This window comes from Meriones unguiculatus, chromosome 6, assembly GCF_030254825.1.
Source record: "Meriones unguiculatus strain TT.TT164.6M chromosome 6, Bangor_MerUng_6.1, whole genome shotgun sequence".
NCBI lineage: Eukaryota > Metazoa > Chordata > Mammalia > Rodentia > Muridae > Meriones > Meriones unguiculatus.
The window spans coordinates 101,123,691-101,132,950 of NC_083354.1; the positions used below are offsets into that span (position 1 = coordinate 101,123,691).

General features: G+C 42.0%; 1 long non-coding RNA gene across 1 annotated transcript; it reads right to left on the reverse strand.

Annotated features, from left to right (window-relative positions):
* Window positions 1–4,628: 4,628 nt before the first annotated feature.
* On the reverse strand, window positions 4,629–8,931 carry LOC132654740 (uncharacterized). The gene is made up of 2 exons (XR_009592442.1): window positions 8,831–8,931; window positions 4,629–8,307 (listed from the first exon to the last, which is right to left on the reverse strand). It is a non-coding gene; the product is annotated as an uncharacterized LOC132654740 (long non-coding RNA).
* Window positions 8,932–9,260: the final 329 nt, after the last annotated feature.

Genomic DNA, 9,260 nt, shown 5'->3' on the forward strand with positions numbered 1-9,260 from the left:
CATAGATTCCCTAAGCCTTATGGGGAGGGGCATGAGAAAGACATCACTGATAAATTCTTTCAGTCAGGGACCCTAGATGCAGACAGCAGAAATGAAGCTGGTGCGGTTATCCAGAAAGTTTTTTTTGTTTTTTTTTTTTTGATGAAAGGACTGGGAGTTCTTACAAAATTTACAGGAAAATGACAGAAAAATAGGTAAAAACAGGACCAAGAGAGACAGGGTCTTTCATAGCAATGGGCTTGCCACCTGTTTCCCCTTCTGGCCTTTCCCTGAGTTCTTCGTGTTGTCACAGTTGGAATCTGACATATGCCTCCACTGTCTTTTGCCTGTGTTGTCTCAAATCTCATGCCATTGCATTGCATCTCTGACTATCCTCAGACAGGTGTCTAAATTCTAGCTCTGTGGCTCTTACAGTATAATCCTCAACTGTCAGCACCTAACCGAGAGCTCATTAGAATTGAAAATGATCAGATTCCAGAAATGCAACCCAGAAGGTTTTTAAAATACCGTCCATGTGACCCTGAAGTCTGCTTTGGTTTTGCTAACTACTGTTCCAGATGCAATGAGGCAAAAAGAAGCATTATTGGCTCCTTTCCTCCCACCATGGGATCAATGCCCACTCGCTAGGGGATTACCAGAAGAGGGGAAGGATGTTTGAATGCTGAATAGCAACGAAACAAAGAAAAGGAAGGATGCTCAGATGTTGAGTAGCAGGGCAACAGAGACCCAAAGCAGCAAATACCCGCTAGGTAAGTTTTGCTGTTCTTACTTTAAGGACAGTGGTCACATGTAATGTCATAAATATTATGTACACTAGAATATAAATCACATCTGTTAGAAAATAAATGTGAGGAGAATTGAAAATGGATCTTACCACCTCACCTGTAATAATAACTTCTTGATAGTCACTACAGTTCCAGCAATCCAAACATGACTTCATATTGTGAACTCACTCATTTAAGGAGCTTTGGGTATTGGGTTGCTTTAACATCACCAGTCTGTATCACAGAAGAGCACAAGGTACAGCTTTTCCTGACAGCTGAGGTGGACAGTTCTAGGATTGTCGCAGAAATATTTGACATGAATTTACTTTATAGTAGCGGAGAGTGACCTCGAATCCCTGGTCCTCCTGTCTTTACCTCCCAGTTGCTGGGATTACAGAAGCACACCACCACATCCCATTAAGACATTTGATTCAGCTGACATCTCAAAATGGCCAGCAGTCCCACTGGACTATGTCAGTCTCTGAATAAATGAGATCATCTTCGTAGCTCTTTATTTTAATGTTTAAGTCACCTTCCTGTCTCAAAACTGTAACATTGTTATTTAGGTAATATTTGTGATGTTTTTGCACCAGTTCATCTATATCAATGCCCCTAAAACTTTTAAAGCATATTAAGAAGTCCTAGAACCAAAAGTTTGAAAGCTGTCATTTTAGGGAACGTCTTAAACACCGTTGTCCCAGCAACCAGTGGGGTCACGTGGCCATGTAACAGTAGAGAGGGCTCAGAAGTCACCACTTCCCTCCATCTTGCCAGAGTGTTTATCATAGAAGGATGGTTGGGCCAGGCATGGGAGAAGACCCACTGTAAACAGCTCTGCTGTTCTAAAGATGGTCCCTGGCCTCAACCATGGAATTCCCAACATATCCCAGCCCAAACTAGGGCAAAGAGGTTCCAAAACTTTGGTTCCCATTAATAATTCTAATGCTTCTCTGGAAGAACTAAAATTATAACAAAGCAAAGCTTTGTGGTAGTTGGTCTTGTTTACGAACTTGGCACACCTCAAAGAGGCCACCTCAGTTAAAAGGTTGTCATCACCAAGCTTCCTTGTGGGCATGTCTGTGGGGCATTGACTTGTTTGCTAATTGACATAGCAGAGACATCTCACTGTGGACACTACTGTCCCTAGGGAGGTAGGACTGGGCTGTATAAAAAAGGTAGCTAAATGTGAGCCTGGGATGAAACCAAAAAGAAGTGTTTCTTCGTGGTTTCTGATGGAGACTCCTGCCGTGAGCTCCTGCCTCTGTTTCCCCCAGTATGAATTATAATCTGTATGACTTTCCCTAGCTGCTTTTGGTCATGTGGTTTATCACAGCAAGAGAAACAAGCAAATGTCAACCAATAAGCTTCAGGTGTTTAACTAGAGGACATCAACAAGACAACTGAACAAGAAACCAGAGAGAAAGGTAGCAAAGAAAGGACAGTATAACAAGAGCATTTAGTGGTAACTTTGTTGGATGTCCTCTCAGTCTTAAAGGTGATAGCATGTATGGTATCCCTCATAGGTACACGGCACTTTACAGCTACACACAGAGCTAGCTTACAGACATGATGCCAGCAGTTTTCACCACACAGGCTCAGTCAGAACCAACTTTCAGCCTCTGAGGATCAAACTGCAAAATCTTTGCGATTATGGCCCTGCCTGTTGATGCAGAAAGGCCTTCACTCTGTGGGCACTATGGTCCCTAGAAAGGTGGGATTGGGCTGTATGAAAAAGGTAGCTAAATGAGAACCTGCGATCAAAGAAGTAAAAAGAGTTCCTTCGTAGTTTCTGATTCAGACTCCTGCTGTGAGCTCCTGCCTTGGTTTATGAATATGCAGGCATGAAATACCAAAGTGAATATAATGAATAAATGAGGCTCATTTTTTTCAAAATAATCTTGAAAAATATCCACCAAAAGAGTATTGCTCTATTAAAACAAGCAGTTTAGGCTGTGCAGATGTTGTGCTGGATTCTTGAGACCCCAAAAGACAGCCAGGAGTCGAGTCCCTTGCAAAACACAGGAGGATCTTTTTATTACAGGATATATCTTGGGCTCTCACACCCTCACCATGACAGCAGTTGAGAGTAGAGCCCCATGCTCTGGGTAGGTGGGTGATTTAAAGATCCCAGTCCCTCCCACCATGCCCAAAGCAAGGGAATTCCAGCCTGGTCAGCTTCTATTGGTTGAAACACAGAAGGGGATGTTGCATTTTAAACTGATTTGCTATAAGAAGGCCCCCAAATGCATTAATGGTCAGGCTTCCCTTTTTTGGCTGTCCTAGGGGAGAGAGGTAATCTGGGCCAGTTTCCTAGCAACTGTATTTCTAGTAGGCAGGAAAGAATGCAGTAAGGCTGGTTCCTCTCCACAGGTGGCTGGCACATCTGACCTTTGTTCAGCCTTGTGCTTTAAACTTTAAACCAATAACCCTCCCCCCCCCAAAAAAAAAACCTAATTTTTAATTCTTTGGTTTCTCACAGATAGCTCAGTTGGTAAAGTATTGTGAAAGTGTAAAGACCTGAGTTAACTGCCCAGAACCTGTGTGGAAAAATAGTCATGGTGGCGTGCACTTAGATTTCAAAAATAAATACAAATAATAAATTCAACTTTGGTAATGATTTGTTCTTTTTACTTCTTATTATTTTATTTATTTATTCCTTTACTTTCTCTCTCTCTCCCTATTCCTCCCTCCTTCTTCCTACCTCTCCCCATCCCTCACCCTACTTCCCCCTTCTGTGTGTGTATATGTGTGTGTGTGTGTGTGTGTGTGTGTGTTGTAGGCACACACATGTGGAGCCTTGAGCATATGAGGCAAACACTCTACCTCAGAGCTCTGTGAGGATGTTGAGTTTTGCTGGCTAATGTCTTATCTTAGATGTTTGCAGTGTAGTTGATGTCATACTTGTTTCCAGATTTACTTTCTATAGAGTTTTGCTATTTGTTTTATATCATTAGACCTGTACTTCTTGGGCTAAGTAACAGCCCTTTTTAGTTAGGTGCGTTGTCTGTTTTTATCTACACAAAAGGAAAAGAACATCTCCACTCTTTAGCCATGCAGAGGAGCATCAATAACTTTATCTTAATGATCAGCTTTTTAAAAGTCAAAACTATAGTATCAGATTATAAGCAATAGTTCTGGGAGGCTTTGTGGTTTTCTCTGGGCCATTTCTAAAGGCTGAACTGAGTCTAAATTTAAAGTTTTTAGAGGCCTCCCTGTTTGGATCTTCTGGTTTAATAGTGAAGACAAATACATAAGAAGAGATTCAAGGAAATTGGTGACTTATGCATGATCATGTCACACTAGGAAGCACTGTAGACTCAGCTAACAGGATACAGCTGAGACCAGCCTTGACGTCCCACAGCCTTCAGTGAGATTGTAAAGAGTAACAAACAGATGACCACAGAAGAATGCGGAGAAAGCAGGAGCTCTACAAGAAGACTAACAAAGCCAACAACTCTGGGCCCGGGGAACCTGTGGAAATTGATGCACCATTCAAAGACCATGCATAGTGAAGACCCAGGACCCTTGCTCAGATATAGCCCATAGGCTGTTCAGTCTCCAGTATAGGTTACTTAGTAAGGTGACCAGGGGCTGCCTCTGATATGAACTCTGTTGCCTGCTCTTTGATCACCTCCTCTGGGCAAGGCAGCTTTTCCAGGCCACAAAGGAAGAGGATGAAGGTAGTCCTGAAGAGATCTGATAGGCTGGGGTCAGTTGGTAGGGGAAGAAGTTTCCCCTTTTTTGAGGACTAGAGGAGGGTGATACATGGGGAAGAAGGAAGGAAGTTGGGACTGGAAGGAGATGAGGGAAGGGTCTATGATCGGGATGTAAAGTGAATAAATTAATTTAAAAAAATTTTAAACATTTTAAAATTAAAAAAATAAAATTTTTATTGAGAGAGAGAGAAGACAAGCATAAAGGCCCATTGAGGAAGCTAAGAATAAACCGGAGTTAGGGAGTGCATAGTAGATGTGTCTGCAGCTGGGGAGTTGAGTCTGGAATATATAAGGAAAGAGGAAGAAAGACTGTGGAAAAGAAATGAAGGAAGACGCCCGAGTGCAGAAAGGGCAGGGTGATCTTTGAACTGCAGGCTGAGGAATGGAGTTGATCTCTGTAACAAAGGTTTTGGGTACACTCCTGTCAGGAAACAAGCTAGGGGGGTCAGTGTGGGGAGATGACTTATTTCATACACTCTGTAGTGTTGAAGTATTAAGCTTGTGTGTTTGTTATGTTTCTGAAATTAAAAATTAAAACCATCGCAACAGTGAGCAATTTACTAGAATAGAAGAGCACTGCAAAGGGAAGGCCAGCATCTCACTCGTGGACAATTTAACTCCAAGACACTCTGAGGTGTGTCTTTAGGGAAGGTGCAAACAGAAAAAGAAGCCCCTTATCTCACGAGAAACATTGACTCTGAGACTTGACGCAACAGGTAATAATCTAAGCTCCAGACAGAAAGAAACTTAGTTTGTTTACTATTAATAAACAGTAAGCATGTAAAAAAAAATCTAAAACGCAGCTGTTTGGAACTAGATAAATAACTCGACAGTTAATACTGCTCCTCTAGGGACTCCAAGTTTGGCTCTCAACTGTTTGTTACTCCAGTTCCAAAAGGTTAAACATCCTATTCTGGCCTCTGAACGTTTCTGCACACACATGGTAGATACAGACATCAACACAGGAATAACAACAAAAATCAACCTAAAAAGAAAAAATAAAACAACAAACAACAACAAAATCCCCAGCTATCAGAACAAGGCCAAAACCAAAAAAATACATTTTGAGAAAATGATTGATTGTATCCACCCCCTCAAATGTCATATTTCTTAAATTTTTGTTTGTAAAACTAGCAAGTAAGTCAGCTATGCACTGATTACCAGCCAAAATAGTCAAAGAATTGCTAAATAGCAAAGCTAGTGAAGAGGTCAGAAACTAGGAAGCCTGAGGAAGAAATAAAATAACCGAGATGGTTTTATTCAACATGGTTAAAGATGCTCTGAGATTATGATGCTTATGATAAACATACATTCCAACGAGCATGTGTACGTATGTGAGTGCATGCATACACATACACACACACACACACACACACACACACACACACACTACTTAGTTAGGCAACTTCATCGAGGATGAACCTGAAGTGTTTCAAAACAATGTATGTGTGCTATCAGGATGTACAATCTTTATTTGTTGACTCCAATTTTTAATTAAATGTAACGCGGATTCATTTTGTAATTTCAGTCTGCACTATGCACAGGCTGAGTTCCTGTGCTTCCGCTAAGTAAAAAGACATCAAGTCAGAGTTAGTCAGCTGTAACTGCCCATCCCTGAAGCAGGACAGGGGCCTCAACACTTCTCTGATGTCTTCTTTGCAGCTTTAGTTCAGATGGTGTCTTAGGCAAAGTTCTGTTGCTATGAAGAGACACCATCACCATGGAAATGTTTATAAAAGGAGCATTTAATTGAGGCTTGGTTACAGTTTCAGAAGTTCAGTCTATTATCCTTATGGCAGGGAGCACAGTGCCACACAGGCAAACAGAGAGTGTTCTACATCTGGGTCTGCAGGCAGCAGAAAGAGAGAGAGAGAGAGAGAGAGAGAGAGAGAGAGAGAGAGAGAGAGAGAGAGCCCCTGGGCCTGGCTTGAGCATTTGAAACCCTAAAGCCCACCCCCAGTGACACACTTCCTTCAACAAGGCCACACCCTCCAATCCCTCCTAAGTAGTACCACTCCCTAATGAGCATACATTTCAATATATAATCCTGGGGAAGGGGGCATTACTATTCAAACCAGCACAGATGGTATCATCTCCTCCTGAATTTAAGACAGGGTTTTTTGTTTGTTTGTTTTGTTTTGTTTTTACTTGTGCTTGGTTCTTTCTTCCACAGCATTGTCTTGTCTTTTAAATGGCTTCAGCTAGATGCCAGCCTGCTCTTCACCTTAGTCCTTCCTAGAATGTGAGTGTAACAAGTTGTCAGAGCTTGCCCTCACATTTCAAAATAATTAAGTGTGGGTATTCAGGAGCCAGTTTCTAGAAGGAAGGGGAGGAAAAATATGAAAAGAATGGAGGGTAGGAAAAGAGGAAAGAGAGGGAAGGTAAAAGAATACAAACTTCAGATTATGGTTTTATGTGTAGTTTGGTCTCCATCACTTTGATAGGTCATTGACCAAAACCACCTTGGAAAGAAAAGTGTTTATTACAATCTAGAAGGTAGAGTCAGAAGGAAGAGGAGAAAGACCACCCTTATCAGTGGACTGGGGGAGGAATACAGTTGGGAAAGAGAGAGGGAGGGTGGGATTGGGAGGGGAGGAGGGAGGGAACTACATGGGGGATACAAAGTGAATAAAGTGTAATTAATAAAAATAAAAATAAATTTAAAAAAGAAAGTTAGGGTGAACAGAGGTCACTGATGTAAATGGTATATGTACAAACTAACTTTAAAAGTCCAGTTCTCTTAAATAGTCATGCACAAAACATACAAGCACCTACACACATGCATAGGAACTGACCACCTCTGTAGAGCAAGGATGCCTTCCTCACATATGTAAAGTGGGGCTGGCAGCATCTGTACCACTTTGGAATTCTTATGGACTGGACACAAGGCATGGTTCAAAGACACAAGCACCCATTTTCAGGATTTGGACAATTATGTCCCACGAGCATCACTTTTTAGTCTAGTCAAACATAGACTTGCATTCAGTGCCATTGTAGCCACTGCTGTGCATAGACTGTCTCACAAATGCTTTCTCCATGGCAAGCATTTCCATGTCCATGGCATGTGGTCTTTACTAACTGAGAGTCTTCACAGATGGGACCAATTTGGATCTGATAGACTGAGGCAGGCTCCGAACCTGAGTCCCCAAGCTGATCAACAAAATCCTGGAAGATGTCATTTTCTCTTTCCACCCTCATAAATTTTCCTTTCCCTTTTAATATTTACTAGAGTCTCTTAACAATTAATAGCTCGAGTCTTAAAATAGCCAACAAAATCATTGCACTAGATATAGGAGAAAAGGAAGAAAAAATAGGAAGACAGGGGAAGGCCAGAAGGAATGGACGGAAGGAGGGGAAGAAGGAGGGAGAAGGGGTTAGGGCAGAAAGAATGCCACTCCCTACAGGGCATTCTCCCCATGATGTTCATTTGTGGTTGCATACTGCAGCAGCTTGTAAATGCATAAGAATCCTCTGCTTCTGAACCAAGGACCACACATGGACTGGACCTAGGCCCCCTTACATAGACATAGTAGATGGACAGCTCAGGGTTCATTTGGGCTTCCTAGTTGGGGGACAAGAAGAAGAGGAGGGAGGGGACTACAACCAGGATATAAAGTGAATGAATGAATGAAAATGAATGAATGAATAAATAAATAAATGAATAAATAAATGCATGAAAATAAAGTTCTTTGCTTTCTTGTCATACACACTGCCATCTTCCTGATGTGAAGCCCTGCTGCTGGTGAAGCTGTCGGGTCTGGTTTCTTGTCCTGCTCCAGGCCTGGACTGAGTTTCTCTTTTCTGGGATCAATGTACAATGCTGTGTCCTATTGAGAAAACACAGATTTTCATGTTTGCATCACTCAACCATCATCCCCAGAGCCACCCTACACTAACGAAAGGAAGCTGTTCCACTGCCCTGTGTCCCAGTGATGCCAGAAGCCCTCCCTTCAGCTGCTCCTAACGTCCCAACAGCACAAGGACTACAACTCAGAAATCCTAAGGGAAGCAATGTTAACTGGAGAGCGACTGAAAGCATGAAAGCCCCATTTTCACCTACCAGGCTCTCACAGCACCCCTCTGCTTAGCTCACTGATCTTGACATAGCCAGGCATACAAAGCAGTGACAAGAATTTGTGTAGACTTTCCAGATGAGTTTTTCAGGAGGAAACCCATCCTCGGGGAGATGCTGATATCAGAAAAGCAGCAGTGACTTTAAGTCTGGGGCTAGGTTTTCAGTGGTCTCACTAATTAGGTAGATTGTCTTGCCTTTTTTGTTATCCAGCCATAACAAGAAGAAAAAAACGTTCCATACCCAGTGGAAGCAAGTGAATCATATTCTAATCTCACCTTTGGAAGCATAGATTGAAGGAAGAGGAGCATTCCAGAGATAAGCAGGACTGACTGTACAGCCTGAGTCTTAGTGGCTGAGTTGGTAGATTTCCTCATTAGCTTTCACTGGAAAAATAATTGAATTTGTGGAAAGCTGACATAGTAAGTAAATAATTAAGCAAGTGGTTTGACTGTGATGCTCATATCTAATATGTTACCAATTACATTTGCTCTTGGTAAGAGAGCAGCAGTCAGCAATGGATGGCAAGATGTGTTTTTTTGTTGTTTGAGACAGTGTTTTACTATGTAGCCTTGGCTGGCCTGGAAGTTACTATACAGCCTAGGCTGGCCTCAAACTCATGAGATCCTCTTGCCTCTATCTTCTAAGTGCTGGGATCAAAGGTATGAACCACCATACGAGGTTTTAAAGCAAAGCTACCTTTGTTTT